At 39.8% G+C, this 15959-nt stretch overlaps 1 protein-coding gene across 3 annotated transcripts in view; it reads left to right on the top strand.

Moving 5' to 3' along the window:
- The window catches only part of ankrd11 (ankyrin repeat domain 11), a 119896-nt gene that overhangs the window by 19826 nt on the left and 84111 nt on the right, over nucleotides 1–15959 (top strand). For 2 of the 3 annotated variants that reach the window (XM_085271117.1, XM_085271099.1), the window contains exon 2: nucleotides 11977–12056. The exons of the other annotated variant lie outside the window; for it this stretch is intronic. The gene's annotated coding sequence lies outside the window, so the exon portion shown is untranslated. The remainder of the gene's footprint in view (nucleotides 1–11976; nucleotides 12057–15959) is intronic. 3 annotated transcript variants of the gene reach the window in all.

Below are 15959 nucleotides of genomic sequence, written 5' to 3'. Positions count from 1 at the left end.
CAGATCATCATCCATTAGATGTAAAACTACAGCTTATTGCACCAGCAGCATCTGCTCTTATATAACTATCATTAGCTTACAGCTTTAAGTGTTTAAGGTCTGTGCTAACTAAAAATAAAGACAAGATGATAGTTTATTAAATTTTAATTAAATTTGCAGATTGTTTCGGTGAAGTTTAATAAACTCCTTGCTATCTAAAATATAACAGGACACTGGAGTATATTCTGGAGCATCTCACACTTCTGATAATCAGTTGTCTGCTTGACGTTTATTCAGCTGTGTAAAAACTATAACTTTAATCTCAGACAAACTGATTTACTCAGGAACAAATAAAATACTAAAAAAAAAAAAGCCAAACAATAACATTTTAAGTTATCTAAGTGACTCATATATATTTAACCTGAGTAGCGAAAGATGGCGGTGGGTTTGAAAACGATTTGCGGGGAGTCCGGTGTTCTCACGGCGCTAGTGAGCCTCGCCCCCGGCTCGCTAACGAGCTAGTGGGTAACAGATGTCTCCGAAAACGTTGGAGCGCTTTTGAAAATATGTGGTGTCCTGATAAACTGAGCAGATATTTGAGGTTTACACAGCTACATTCTCGCCTGAAAATATGTTAAACGTTTATTTTGTGACCCAGAAAGAATAATAAGAGTAACATTAAAACTAACTAGCTGCCGCCATTGTTGGAAACTGCGCTGGGCCGCGCTATGAATTCTGGGACACAGCTGCTTCTTCTTCTTCTTCTTCGGGGTTTAACGGTAGCTGACATCCTTGTACATGCAATGCTGCCATCTTCTGTTTCAGTCCGTTATTACACTCTTAAATCCTGCCACTTATTCCTGCGTCTTTTGTGATCGTACAAAGTTTCAAACGACGCGTCGACTATTAAATCAGTCGTCGACGATTTTGATAGTCGACGTAATCGTGACTAGTCGACAAATCGTGGCAGCCCTATGTGTAATGTGATCTTATTGTATGTGTTTGCAATAGAAGGATCGTGTGTGTGTGTGTGTGTGTGTGTGTGTGTGTGTGTGTGTGTGTGTGTGTGTGTGTGTGTGTGTGTGTGTGTGTGTGTGTGTGTGTGTCTGAAATTTTAAGCTTAAGGAAGTTGGTCCTATGAAAACCCCCTTTTAAATGGCATTCCATATCAATCACATGAAATGAAGAAAGGAAGAGAAGAAACAAGTGTAGCGTAGTTGGAATGTACTGATGGAGAGAATGGGTCTGAAAGGCACTGCTGTTTTTGGCAGTTTTTTCTGGAGCATCAACCAGTGCCTCTGCTGTAAAATAGGACAGTGGCAGGCCAGCAAATCCACCCACTCCAGCCTACACCATGTTGACACCGATGTGCGGGTTTATATTGCAAAATATCGCAAGGGTTCTTAGAAGAAAACGTGTTTTGGATTTAACGTATTTGAAATCCGTCACTGTGTGAAATGGATGTATGTGACCATGACTCCCTACAGCACCTGTTTGCAATGTTGTTATGATTTTGGCAGCTGTATATTAAGAAATTATTAGGAACATAAGACTTTCCTTGCTCCTCATTTTCATGTCTTTAACTACTGAACTCTAGTAATGTTTAGTATTCATTCTGACTGCAAAAAGTGGCTATTTTTAGCTTTAGATTGGACAAATCTTGCTCAGTCTACTTTTCTCACACCCACACTTGTAACATATGAGCACAAGTTGCATGCTCTTTTATTTTTCTCCTTTGTTTATATGGATCCCTGTGATGATTAACCAGTTGAAATCCCGTGGATGTTTCACCTAGTGAGATAAGATTGTCCTCTGCCGTAATCTTTGCTCTCGTGATGAGACCTTGGATTCTATTTTAATTTTTAAAAAGCACCTCTGAAATATGAATTTCACAGCTATAGTGCTTTCATTGCGGTCCTTCATTTTAATTCTGTCTATATTAGATAAAAGGCTCACTGGAAATGATCGGTTTTTACAGTAAAACGAGAAGCATTCTTTTTCTGAAGACCACCCTGTATATGCCCTAGCTGTATATTGAGAACACATGCAACACATCTCGAGTCCAGCATTTGAAAAGATGTATTTTGAATGTGAGGATTTTTTTCCCTCAGTCCAGAGAGCTTGTTACCTTGACAACAGCAGTGGAGCCGTAGTGAAGGGAGCTGAGCGTGCGAGCGTGTGAGCTGAGCTTGCCGCGGCATGGCTGTGCCGAACAAACAAGCGCTGTCGCTAACTGTGTCACGAGTGCTGCTGCTGCTGCTGCCTTCTCATTGCAGCCCTTCTCCCCCTCCCCTCACTCCTCTTCTTTCTTTTGAAATCAGGCTTTTATATAGCTGGTTTGTTGTTCAGCTGGTATCCACCCTTCACAGCCCTCCAACAGACTCTCCTTCTTATGTTTTCTAAAGAAGCAGTTTGTCCCAACTCCCTGCTTCCTTATTCACCCACTTATTCTGTTTATTTTTCCTCCGTTCTTCCATGCTGAAGCATGAGTGTATGTGGTGTTTATATTTTTTTATTTATTCATTTATTTTTTAAATAAAGCTTCAAATGATGGTGTATGCATTGGTGGCTCGTGCTGGAGATGTGTAGGATCGCTGTGCTCTGGTCCCTCCCTGCAGAAACCAGCCTTTATCAATAATGTAGATGTTTTTGAAGAGGAGATGTGCGGTGTGCATCTCTTTTTCTCTCTCCTCCCCTTGGCCCATCCTCCCTCCCCACAGCTGTCTACCCACACCCTCCAGTATCAGGTTTCCCCTCCAGTGTTTGCGCATAGAGGAGCAGATGACTGAATCTAATTAGTTAAAATATTACAATAAGGCCTGATACCTGATCCTTTGACATACTGCAGGCTGAACCCGGGCTGTTCTGCTGAGCTGCTGTTGCTTCATATTGTTTATCTCAAACTCGATATAACCACGGGTTTATCATCAACACCAGGCACCCTTCAGATGCTATTAATGGTTTACATGTGATGTTACGTCCATATGGGGACCCCCACCTCAAGGGCAAAGCAAGACTTTATTTCAGTACAAGCCAATTTTTTTTTTTAAATTGTTTTTTTTTTTTTTTTTTTTATCAGGTGTGTTTCGGCAAAATGGTGGTTGCAGATAGTTATTCCAGGGTTTCCACCAGAAAAGTCATTAAGGATTGGTGGCTGTGACTGGGAATCAGGGTAGGGTGGGTTGCAATTTAATGTAACATTCAATTACTGTGGCTTTATCCACCCGTGAAACAGTAATTGTGTGCCACTAGGGCTGCCACAAACGATTATTTTGATAGTCGACTAGTCACCGATTATTTTTGCGATTAGTCGACTAATCAGATCATCATCCATTGGACGTAAAACTACAGCTTATTGCACCAGCAGCATCTGCTCTTATATAACTATCATTAGCTTACAGCTTTAAGTGTTTAAGGTCTGTGCTAACTAAAAATAAAGACAAGATGATAGTTTATTAAATTTTAATGAAATCTGCAGATTGTTTCGGTGAAGTTTAATCAACTCCTTGCTATCTAAAATATAACGGGACACCGGAGTAAATTTTCCAGCATCTCACACTTCTGATAATCAGCTGTCTGCTTGACGTTTATTCAGCTGTGTAAGAACTATAACTTTAATCTCAGCCAAACCGATTTACTCAGGAACAAATAAAATACTAAAAAAAGCCAAACAATAACATTTTAAGTTATCTAAGTGACTTATATATATTTAACCTGAGTAGCGAAAGACGGCAGTGGGTTTGAAAACAATCTGCCGGGAGTCCGGTGTTCTCACGGCGCTAGTGAGCCTCGCCCCCGGCTCGCTATCGAGCTAGTGGGTAACAGATGTCTCCGAAAACGTCGGAGCGCTTTTGAAAATATGTGGTGTCCTGATAAACTGAGCAGATATTTGAGGTTTACACAGCTACATTCTCGCCTGAAAATATGTTAAACGTTTATTTTGTGACCCAGAAAGAATAATAAGAGTAACATTAAAACTAACTAGCTGCCGCCATTGTTGGAAACTGGGCTGGGCCGCGCTATGAATTCTGGGACAGAGCTTCTTCTTCTTCGGGGTTTAACGGCAGCTGGCATCCTTGTACATGCAGTGCTGCCATCTTCTGTTTCAGTCCGTTATTACACTCTTAAATCCTACTAATTCCTGCGTCTTTTGGGATCTTACAAAGCTTCAAAAGACGCGTCGACTATTAAATTAGTCGTCGACGATTTTGATAGTCGACGTAATCGTGACTAGTCGACTAATCGTGGCAGCCCTATGTGCCACAGACGAAACAGCAGACACAGTGGGTGAGAGGGTGACAGAGTTTGTTGGGTTTTTTTTTTACCCTTTTCCTGAACTTTGTACAGTGTGGAATTTGTGGATGTACGTGAGCAGATGTCTGTTGAACAGGTAAAACTATATTAGGTTACTAAGTGAAGAGGCTCATCTAATTGTGGCTTTGATTTAAAAAATATTTATATACATGATGCTTAATCATAGTACTTAGTACTTTCAGTTAAATGTACTAATGACTTGCCATTTAGTTTGATCACAGCTCCCTGCAGTATTGCAGCTAAAAGCTAACCCACCCTTATGAACCCTCCTTCTTTGTGAATGGTGGATCATCTAAAGCTGCAAGAATATTTTGGGGACAACTGAAAATAAGGTTTAATTAGATTTACAACATAGGGTAGTTAGTCTAATATTACTGCTTATATACAGACCATTTACCATTTGTCTCTACTGCTCTGCTATTCTCTCTGCAGTGATCCTGAAAATAACCTCACATGAATCTATGTAAAGTACCTACCTAATGTTGGCTTAGCCATAACGGTTCTAGTGTAAGTGGAGTGATTATCCACAAGACGTATGTAAATAAGTGGCCCTCTGGAATAGTGCTGGGCCATATTCCAGAGGCCGTTCATGGTAATACCGGTATAATGTTGGGCAACGATAAGAAAATGAAATATCGCGATAGAATATGGGTAAAACGCACATGTGCAGTGCCTTTGTTTTCATATGCACATGGTGGAAAAAGCGTGCCGGCGACGGAGAATGAGAAGGGCGAAAGCGGATCGGTGAATGAAATGGATGAACCAGAATTGGTTTGTAAAAATGCTGCAACTTCAGTGGTGTGGAACTGGTTTAGCGTTTGTCCGTCAGATACACAACAAAGCACTATTTTTGGTAGAGCATGCTAGCGGGCCGTCGTTATTACCGTGTTGTTTGGAAAATACAGCACACTTAAAATCAATCCTTTGATTTTTCTGAAAATCGACAGTGCCCCTTATAATCCCGTGTGCCCTATGTATGAGTTCTGGTTGTGTTTACTGACCTCGAAACGATTTTATGTGGTACACGGCGCTCGAAAATCTGTCAAATGTTTTAGTACGACTTTGCTAAGCTACAAAGCCGCACCGCTTGATGGATTGTCGGAGCATTACGGCTATCGTAGGCAGGAGCCTGGGGGAGTGATAATATTACCGTATTGTGTGTGTGTGTGTGTATAACCTTTTTTTAAGTTTTGTGGATATTATACATGGTTATGCGGAGGATATGTCGGCCAGTTTCCACTGGAAATGCCTTTTGGTTAAACTGTCAGCAAGGAATTTGCATTTGTGCTGTTAAATTTTTATATAACTTTAATGCAGATAAAAACAGCTGCTCGTTTAAGTGAAAATACATTGATGGTGGGGGGCTTTACACTAATAAAGTTGTGGAGTTGTAAAGTGTTTTGTCTAGTGTCAATTATATCGTCAGTTATATCATTATCGCAAATTTTCAAATGCATATCGTGATAAATATTTTTGGTCATATCGCCCTGCTCTACTCTGGAAGGACCTTGCTGTTTTTAGTGATTGAAATATTGATCGCATATATCCAAAAATTGTTCGTAGAGTTCTCTTTTTTTGAGACATGAAATGACAGATGGACGAACTGACCTGTTGTTTGTTGGCCATTGTGCTGGAGTTGTTTTGATGTGTAGGTCTCTATACCCAGGGATGCACATAAGTGGTCAGCAGGTGCGCATTCGCTATCAAAATTAAAGACGCGCACCAGATAAGAAGTTGTAACGTATATTTGCGTACATAAGATTTTCTGGAGGAGGACAATAGGGCTGCCACGATTTGTCGACTAGTCACGATTACGTCGACTATCAAAATCGTCGACGACTGATTTAATAGTCGACGTGTCGTTTGAAGCTTTGTAAGATCGCAAAAGACGCAGGAATAATAGCAGGATTTAAGAGTGTAATAACGGACTGAAACAGAAGATGGCAGCACAGCATGTACAAGGATGCCAGCTGCCGTTAAACCCCGAAGAAGAAGAAGCAGCTGTGTCCCAGAATTCATAGCGCGGCCCAGCTTAGTTTCCAACAATGGCGGTAGCTAGTTAGTTTTAATATTACTCTTATTATTCTTTCTGGGTCACAAAATAAACGTTTAACATATTTTCAGGCGAGAATGTAGCTGTGTAAACCTCAAATATCGGCTCAGTTTATCAGGACACCACATATTTTCAAAAGCGCTCCGACGTTTTCGGAGACGTCTGTTACCCACTAGCTCGTTACGATAACGATAGTTATATAAGAGCAGATGCTGCTGGTGCAATAAGCTGTAGTTTTACGTCCAGTGGATGATGATCTGATTAGTCGACTAATCGCATAAATAATCGGTGACTAGTCGACTATCAAAATAATCGTTTGTGGCAGCCCTAGAGGACAGACATTTGTTTAGAACTCTTAAAGATGTCAAAGAAGCAAGCTCCTTTAAGCAATTACTTTGGTGTTCCTCCACCTCCAAAGAAATGTCAGAAGGAGTCCATTCTGCAAAAGAAGCGTGTATGGTTGCAGGAGGTGAGCTGGCTTCAAACCAATGATGAACACACAGAGATGTGGTGCAGAATATGCCGTGAAAATCCCACTTTAGCGGACAAAAACAGTGCCTTTTATATGTATGCAAACGCGCGTTGCAACTTCTTATTTGGTGCGCGTCTTTTATTTTGACAGCAAATGCGCACCTGTGGACCACTTATGTGCACCCCCAGTCTATACCACTTCCATAAATGATATGTTCCCAAATTGTTCACATTAGAACATTTTAACGATATGTTGTTAATATAAAGTTGAGAAATTCATTGGTTTTTTTGGGTTTTTTTTTAAAAATCCAGATCTCGATGCCTGAATTTGAGCTGCTTCTGTGCATTTGAGGTGCAATACTATTTGCATTAGAGCAGGGCGATATGGCCAAAAATATTTATCACGATATACATTTGAAAATTTGCGATAAAGATATAACCGACGATATAATTGATGCGAGACAAAATACAACTCCACAACATTACTAGCGCAAAAAGACAACCTTCCATTTATTTTCACTTAAACAAGAAGCTGGTTTTTATGTACATTAAAGCTTTATAAAAATGTAACAGTGCAAATGCAAATTCCTTGCTGAAAGTTTAACCAAAAGGTATTTCCAGTAGAAATGGGCTGACATATCCTGAGCATAACCATATATAATATCCACTGAAGTTAAAAATAGGTGCTTTGCAACATTAAACTGCAGTGTGCAGTACGCATTTTTCGGACCATAAGGTGCACGGGATTATAAGGCACATTAAGCGAAACAAAGCAGTCAGATAAATCAAACTTTATTAAACTCATTCTTCTTGCTTCCTCCACTTCTGTACCATTGATTCATTAATGTTGAATTCTCTGGCAGCTGCTCTATTCCCATGTTGTTGCAGTATATTAATGACTAACCTCGTATTGTGGATGGATTATCTCAGTTGTTCTCCTGACTGAAGTTTGGTCCGTTTACAGCATCCTGCCATGCGATTGCATTTGTCTCTAACCATGAAGAACCTTCACGTTAACTTTTATAAGTGGAAAAGTGTTAGTGTTCGTCCTCCAGCTTCACTGTTTATGTTATGCTAACATAGCTGTGTCGCTAGCGATCACGTAGCACATCATTATATACCAGCTAGCCCAACTTCAGTAACCCTACAAATGTCACTGCTGTTTAGTTTCCTGTCTTCATTTATGTTGGAAGTGATAGCAGAGCTGTACGTTTGATTTTTTTCAGAAATCTCTCAGTCAGAACATGCAATATCATGCTTAGGTAACTAGCGAAACTAGCGAGCTAACTTCCGCTAGCTTCCTGCTAACTTCTAACTCCGTTAAATGTAATAACTTTTGTTTTCATGGATGCCTGGAAGTTAAACTTTATAGTTACACCTGGTAAAGCAGCAATGCTGATCGTTTTATTAAAGATGAAAGAATTTAGACAGTTTTTAACTCTAAGTGATGCTGCAGTGTTGTTTGACCTGAAGCATACGGAGTTTAGGACCCAGATTACTCCCAGATTTAAGAGCATCTTAGTCCGACAAATATGACAATGACAACGGCCGCTTGCATGTTCTGCAAAAAAATGTGCTTTGTTGTGTATCTGACGGACAAACACCAAACCAGTTCCACATCACGGAAGTTGCACCATTTTTACAAACCAATTCTGGTTCATCTGTTTCACTCAACAATCGGCCATGTGCGTATGAAAACAAAGGCACTGCACATGCGCGTTTTACTCCCATTCTATCGCGATATTTCATTTTCCTATTGTTGCCTAACATTATACCGGTATTACCGTGAACGGTATAATATGGCCCAGCCCTAATTTGCATACTGCTTTTTGGTTATTTCTTTGTCTCTGATGATCTAAGTCTCCATACATAGCTCTTGAGATGTCTGTTTTTTTTGTCAGATGCACTAGCATTGGTTCACCCCATTCCATGTGTTCATTATTTCTAGTTTTTGCAGTACAGCATCTGTGATATCAAAGAAAAACACAACTTTTTGTTTCAGTCTCTTACCTCGGTAAAGTCCTGCAGTATTTCTGGTCTGAATGCCCTTGCACGATGCCTATGTGGCCTGTGACACTCTTTATGAAATCAGACAAGGGCCTGAGCTGTTGTTCCAGGTTGACTTTCAGCTGCCTCTGATCTGCTCTATGATAGGACAGCCAGACACAGAGCTGACTGAAGAGGTGCGTTATAGCCTTGGGGAGCACTGTTGAGTTTGTGTTTTATGGTCCAGACTTCTGATGGAAAACAAGTAGTGATTCAGGTTTGCAGAAAGTGAAGCAAAAAGATATCTGTGCCCTGAAACCTGTGTTAAATCTTGCCTGTCCTCCATAATCCCAAAACATCCAGAGAAGGCCTTTCTCTTTACACAAAGAGAACACGCACTTCAGGTGCCATTAGTGGTCATTCACATGGAACTGTTGGTCTCTGTCCTCACTGCACACAGTGAGTCTAGTCTTAAGTTTAAACGGCAGGACATTTGCAGTGTTGATACAGCTGATGAGATGGTTAGGTAAGTAAAGCTCTCTAAACTATACCTCTGTCTTTTTTTCTTTCTTTATTTTGCTGCAACCAAATGTTTGAGTCAGTCTAGGCGCAGTTCTATTCTCCAAGCTCCAGTGAAGAGATTTATCTCTTTCATCAGTCATAGTCTGTCAGCATCAAAGACGGGCTCTGATTCTTGTTGAAGGTCACCATTAAAACCAGGGCTGGTCTCACTAGCTCGCTCACCTTGGAGCAGGATTTAGAAAGGCTGGTAGAAGTGCACACATGTTGTAGCTTATTGCACCGTGCCTCACATATTCTTCTGTTCCTCGCTGACATGTGACCTGCAGTGCTGCAATAAAGTTGGTGAAGCAATCTGAAAAACACTGCTGATATTTCAGCAGCTTGATAATGGTGACAGTGAAGATGCAGAAGTGAATATGCAGACCTGTTGTCATGGTGATGCAGAGCTAGAAATGTCTTCTAATTATGCATGATCATGTTAAATGTTTGAAGTCAGCTCTGCATAGTTTGAAGGCGAGGCTTTTTACGAAGAGGAGTTAAGTGGAGCCACACTTTAAGCAGGTGTTTCAACCTGTTGACCTGTATTAGTATAGAAACAAATCTTACACAGTTGTATAGAAAACATAGAAACGTGTCAGCGTTTGGAGACTTCTACAGTCAAAAGTTAGGCTTTTATGGGACTCATGTCAGTCGGGTTAATGTTTTGTCTAAATTTGCCTGTTCAGTAGATTTTGTGCGTGTGCAGCACATATGCGTCACTCTCTCATGCTCTCCTGGTGTAGCTTAGTCAACGCTCTTTATCTAAGACGAAAGCATCAGTAAGAAGTTTGTCGGTTCCAGTAGGTAAACAACCGTTCCACCTTGGTGTTAGTTGGCTTTTGTTCCCTGAGCAATGCACACATATTTTGTGATTCTCACCGCAGATTTCATGTGAGCTGATTTCATAGGCTGTGCACAAAGATGATGATCCATTTTTCTTTCTTGCTTATTTCATTGGCACCTGTTTGACTATCTCCCTGAAGATGGATATCTGTCGTCTGTTCTGCACCGTAGTTGAACTTCTTATGTCACTCGTATTTCCTTAGCAGTTTCTTCTAAAAGAATTTGTGCAAAGGGGCAGGTCGGCTGTCTTTTTTTTTCTGTTTAACAGAGTATAATTAAAATATAAAACACTGCTCTCTTTGACATACTCTGCAATACAGGCTAAGCAGAATAAAATATGCATGTCCAGAAGCATTTTGTAGAAAGCTGACAAAAAAATCTCAAATCTTACAAAGGTCTCTGGAGAAGGTAGTAGTGGTTGAATCACGCTCAAAACAAGTTGTTTGTGCAACACGTTGTCTGACTTGGTCAAACAGTACAAATAGCTGGTCTGAGTTGTCATGCTGAAGGGGAAAGGAATGGGGATATTATTTTTATTTTTTAATTTATTTTTTAACAATAAGGGAACATATTTTCATTGTCTCTGGAGTGACACAATGCAGTGTTTTACTATATTGTACAGATAACAGTTGTTAAATTTCAAACACTTACTCTTAGTAATATGGTGTGTTAAGCACTATAATGTGACTCGACCGATTAACCTTATCTACCAAAGTTGGCTTTGGTTTCATCGTTATGGTCTTTGTCAGTTGGTTTTTTGTTGGCGGGTTGTTTTTTTTTTTTTTTGTTTTTTGTTTTTTTGGGATCAATAAAATGGATTGTCCTTATCCTGTATTACAAACTCTGGGAGGGTGGTGTTGTACTCCCTGTCTGGATTGTAACAATCCATCAATCCTGTACTTCCCACTGGGAAAGCCCCCACAGGTTCCACTCCAGTACAAACACAAATGCACATCTAACCATCATCCTCCTTACCACTCAGGCCCTCCTAGGGAGGTCTGACCTTAATCCTGTCTTGCATTCACACTTGCCACCCTGCCTGTGCTAAAACTGAAAACAAGATGCTATTGAATTTTTCCCTTTAGCCCTGTTATAATGCATTAAAGCATATGAAATGATGTAATACGTGTGGGTTCAGATTGGAGTTTTGTCCCAAAATCACCGGAATGCCAAACCCAACACTGGGCCCCTGTTAAATACCCTCCCATGTCCCGCTGCCTAAATCCTGATAAACCCTTGTCCTCATTGTGTGGTTGGACTGGGGGCAGGGCCAACAGCAGTACACTGACTTCAGGATTTCTCTTTATGCCATTACTCGTTGACCTGTCTCTGACGTATTTCATATAGTCACTTGTTGTTCAGAGGTTGAATTTTTTTTTCCCAGACTTGCAAACCATACAGTCATAAAAAGGATACTGGTGCATGGAAATTCAAATTGCGTGGACATGACATGTCCAGGCGCGGAAGGTTAAGGATAAGGAAAAGTTTATCTTTGTAACATATTGAAATCACTTTGAAGTACATGAGGTAACATGTTTTTGATAAGACAAAGATGGGAGTATCTAGTGTTTAGTTGGAGGAGCAAATGTGGGGACAAAATGCTTCACTGCTTTTCTCAGTTAAATAACTAAGAGATCCTTTGAGGATAAATTTTACCCTCTCCGTCCATCTGAATGTGTTGCATAAAAATGTGAGACTGTTTGTGTTTTTCTGTTCAATAATTTTATATATATTATATATATATATATATATTTTTTATCCTTTTTCAGAATTCGTGGATTCTGCAGCAGCAGGTGTATTTTCTATTTGGATTTTAGCCCACTGACATTCTCCTACAGCCATGGAATCGGTATGTTGACACAAATAATTTTTTACTTGGTCTTTTTAGGCCTCTTTCACTGAACCTCTACTAGCGAGAAGTTTCTTCTTAAAAAGATGTTTTATGGCTGTTTGTTTCTTTTGAGGGCTTTTTGGGATTGGGATGCATGTTGTGTGCAAAGACATTCTTTACGAGGAGAGCACAGGAATCAAATGATATTCACATGGAGAAGTTTTCAGGTGTTTGCTATGGATTGAAGAGTTAGCTCTGAATTGACCTCTCTTTAGTTTAGGTGACCCTATATTCATAGCTTGTTCTCCTGAAGTTCTTGACTAATTTCATTGTGATATATTTGTAGAGCCCCCCAAGAATTAGATTTGGATATTTTGCAAGTAAACTTGTTTGATATGATCTTGTGTAAAACCAGTTTCTATTAAAGAAAAATGAAAAAATGGATAACTCCAGCTCTGGTGCGGTGTGACAGTCTCTCCGTGTTATTCCCAACATGCCCTTTACTATCAAACATCCATTTTGAAATCCAGGTATAACCAAATAAGCTAGAGTAATAATTCTTTTGGCATCTAAAACCAGACGAATTGGACTTGGATATACCGGATTTAACATGTCCCAGACCACTGTTTTCTTCCATTTGGGGGTAGGGCTGGGCCATATCATACCGTTCACGGTAATACTGGTCTAATGTCGGGCAATGATAGGAAAATGAAATATCACGATAGAATATGGGTAAAACACGCATGCGCAGTGCCTTTGTTTTCATACGCACATGGCGGAAAAAGCGTGCCGGCGACAGGGAATAAGAAGGGCGAAAGCGGATTGTTGAATGAAACGGATGACCCACACTTGGTTTGTAAAAATGCTGCAACTTCAGTGGTGTGGAACTGGTTTAGCTTTTGTCCATCAGATACACAACAAAGCACTATTTTTGGTAGAGCATGCTAGCGGGCCGTCGTTATTACCGTGTTGTTTGGAAAATACAGCACACTTAAAATCAATCCTTTGATTTTTCTGAAAATCGACAGTGCCCCTTATAATCCCGTGTGCCCTATGTATGAGTTCTGGTTGTGTTTACTGACCTCGAAACGATTTTATGTGGTACACGGCGCTCGAAAATCTGTCAAATGTTTTAGTAGAACTTTGCTAAGCTACGAAGCCGCACCGCTTGATGGATTGTCGGAGTGTTGCGGCTATCATCGGCAGGAGCCTCGCGGAGTGATACGTACTGTGCTTCAGCATAGTATTACGGTATTGTGTGTGTATAACCTCTTTTTAAGTTTTGTGGATATTATACATGGTTATGCTGAGGACATGTCCTCCAATTTCCACTGGAAATGCCTTTTGGTTAAACTGTCAGCAAGGAATTTGCATTTGTGCTGTTAAATTTTTATATAACTTTAATGCAGATAAAAACAGCTGCTCGTTTAAGTGAAAACACCTCGATTTTTTTTTAATATTTGTTTTGCACGAATAAAGTTGTGGAGTTGTAAAGTATCTTGTCTAGTGTCAATTATATCGTCAGTTATATCGTTATCGCAAATTTTCAAATGTATATCGTGATAAATATTTTTGGTCATATCGCCCTCCTAATTTGGGTTTGCAAAAATCACATAAAAAGTGCATGGAACAACAAAAACATAATCCAAACAGTTTATCGATCTGATCAGCTGTTCAGAGCACCTCCTACATTGGCATATACGGCATCAAGTTGTCAACATGAACTAGGGCTGCTCAATTAATCGAATTTTAATCACGATTACGATCTGGGCTTTCAACGATCATTAAAAATGACTGAGCCGATTATTAGCCCCTCCCTAATTTATCCGCGACACCTTAAAGGCCGGTCCGTGAAAATATTGTCGGGCATAAACCGTCCGTGGCGCAAAAAAGGTTGGAGACCGCTGATTAAGAGGACCCGAGGGAAGCCCGGAAAGCTAAGCAGAAGTTATTTGGAGAGTGACTGCCGTTGGTTGAAAAGAGAGTTTAAAAAAAAAAACTTCAGTGGTGTTGCACACTATTTTATATTATTTTTTAAAGTCATTGTTAACCCTTTAAAGCCGGTCAGAGCAGCACGCTCCGTTTTGCGTAACTATTTTTAAATCCCTGTAGAACCTGAACCGTGTAAGCTAGCGCAATAATTTGTTTTGCATATGAAACCGGAGGAGTTGTACTTACATCTGATGTCATCAGCTTGTCCTCGGTCACGGTTTCCTTCCACATATAGCTTTGCAAAAATTGCATAAAAAGCGCTTGCAAGAACAAAAACATAATATTCCAGAAACACGCTTTGCCGATCCGATCAGCTGTTCGTAACACTTCCCACAGTGAAATGATGCACATGCTGTTTTCTTTGCAAATTTGCATCATAGGATTGTTTTTTGTTTTTCCTGCAGTATATAAAAATTGCTGTATCTCCAAAATAAAACTATGAAGACACTCAAAATAAATTTCCTGTGGTGGGAAACTATTTTTTGCAACTTTATTGTATTTAAAGTTTTGAGGGATAAGCCTCTTAAATTTCTCCAAGTAGAAATATATGTAAACAAAACAAAAGCGATTTTCAATTTTTTTTGTAGTTTATTGCACTTTTTTGCAATTTATGTAATTACTATGGACTTAATGCATACATATTAGAGATGGACCGATCCGATATTACGTATCGGTATCGGTCCGATACTGACCTAAATTACTGGATCGGATATCGGAGAAAAATAAAAAATGTAATCCGATCCATTAAATATCACGAAAGCACCTCACAAAACTTGCAACACGCTGTAACTCACCTCAGAACGTTAGCAGCAGTGGCTGTGGCATGCGGGACCTGTCGTGGTCTGGATAGCATGTGGAGCTTCGCTAGCAACCTGGCATTTCATCTCCGACAAAGTTATCCCCGAGAGAAGTAAAGCAAGTGTGTAAGTCCATCTCTGAATGTAAAGCATTCCTGCGTTAAGCTTAACAAGCGACTGCCTCTCGCTCTCCGGCTGCTACTTCAATCGTGAAACTGATCAGCTGATCGGCTTTTCTGTCGCGAGTCCGTCTCTCTTGTTTGTTTTTGGTTCACTTTGCACCAGAAAGAGGAAACCAGCGGCTGAACAACAGCAGAACGTTTAAGCTTGATAAGCTGTTGTTAGAATTTATTTAATATTTCTTTCTACACCAGGATCTTTTTCTACGTAGCTGACGGCTGTAACTGTGCAGGGGCGGATCTAGCAAAGTTTAGCCAGGGGGGCCGATAGGGCATGAACAGGGAAAAGGGGGCACAAAGACATACTTTTCTTTCTTATTCTCATTTAAAATGTCGAGCTTTTAATAAATAATTATCTGACACCCAAAGTTTTAATTTGATGTAAAATGAATAGAAGTCAATTACTGTATATAGTGACTATTAAGTCTAATATATATACCCTAGTAAGCTATAGTACTTTTTACTTTGGGAAGGTACCATCTGTGCAGTCTGCAATTTTGTTGAAGAAAGATGTTGAATCTATTTAATATTTCTTGAAAAATAATTGATTTCTGTGCATTTTTTTTCACACTGCATCAAATTAAGGTTGATTACGTCGATTAAGCATCATGAGGTGGCGCGTGAGGGGTGGTTCCCTATTTTTTATTTATTTATTTTTGTTGTTGCTGGGAGTTGGAACCCTATTAGTTAGGTTGCTTAATATTTACGCTAAGTACTCTTTAAAATACCAGAATAGGGAGGATGGTGTAGGTCTAAGTTTATTAGATTGATCAGTATTGCTGAACTATGAAATATTTTTTTTGTATACAGGTATAACAGAATAGCTTTAGTGTAGTTGTTGTTTTAAACTTGAGTATGAACTTGCAGACTTGCAAAATGCAGCAAGATATTTTAAAAAACAGTTTTGTTGATTAAATAACACTATATCGGATTCATATCGGTATCGGCAGATA

This window comes from Mchenga conophoros, linkage group LG1, assembly GCF_057382185.1.
Source record: "Mchenga conophoros isolate Kocher_MC1m ecotype Shallow Benthic linkage group LG1, M_conophoros_male_GT1.1, whole genome shotgun sequence".
NCBI classification, from domain to species: domain Eukaryota; kingdom Metazoa; phylum Chordata; class Actinopteri; order Cichliformes; family Cichlidae; genus Mchenga; species Mchenga conophoros.
The sequence above is the reverse complement of the archived record's forward strand: the minus strand, read 5'-3'. Positions and strand labels throughout refer to the sequence as shown.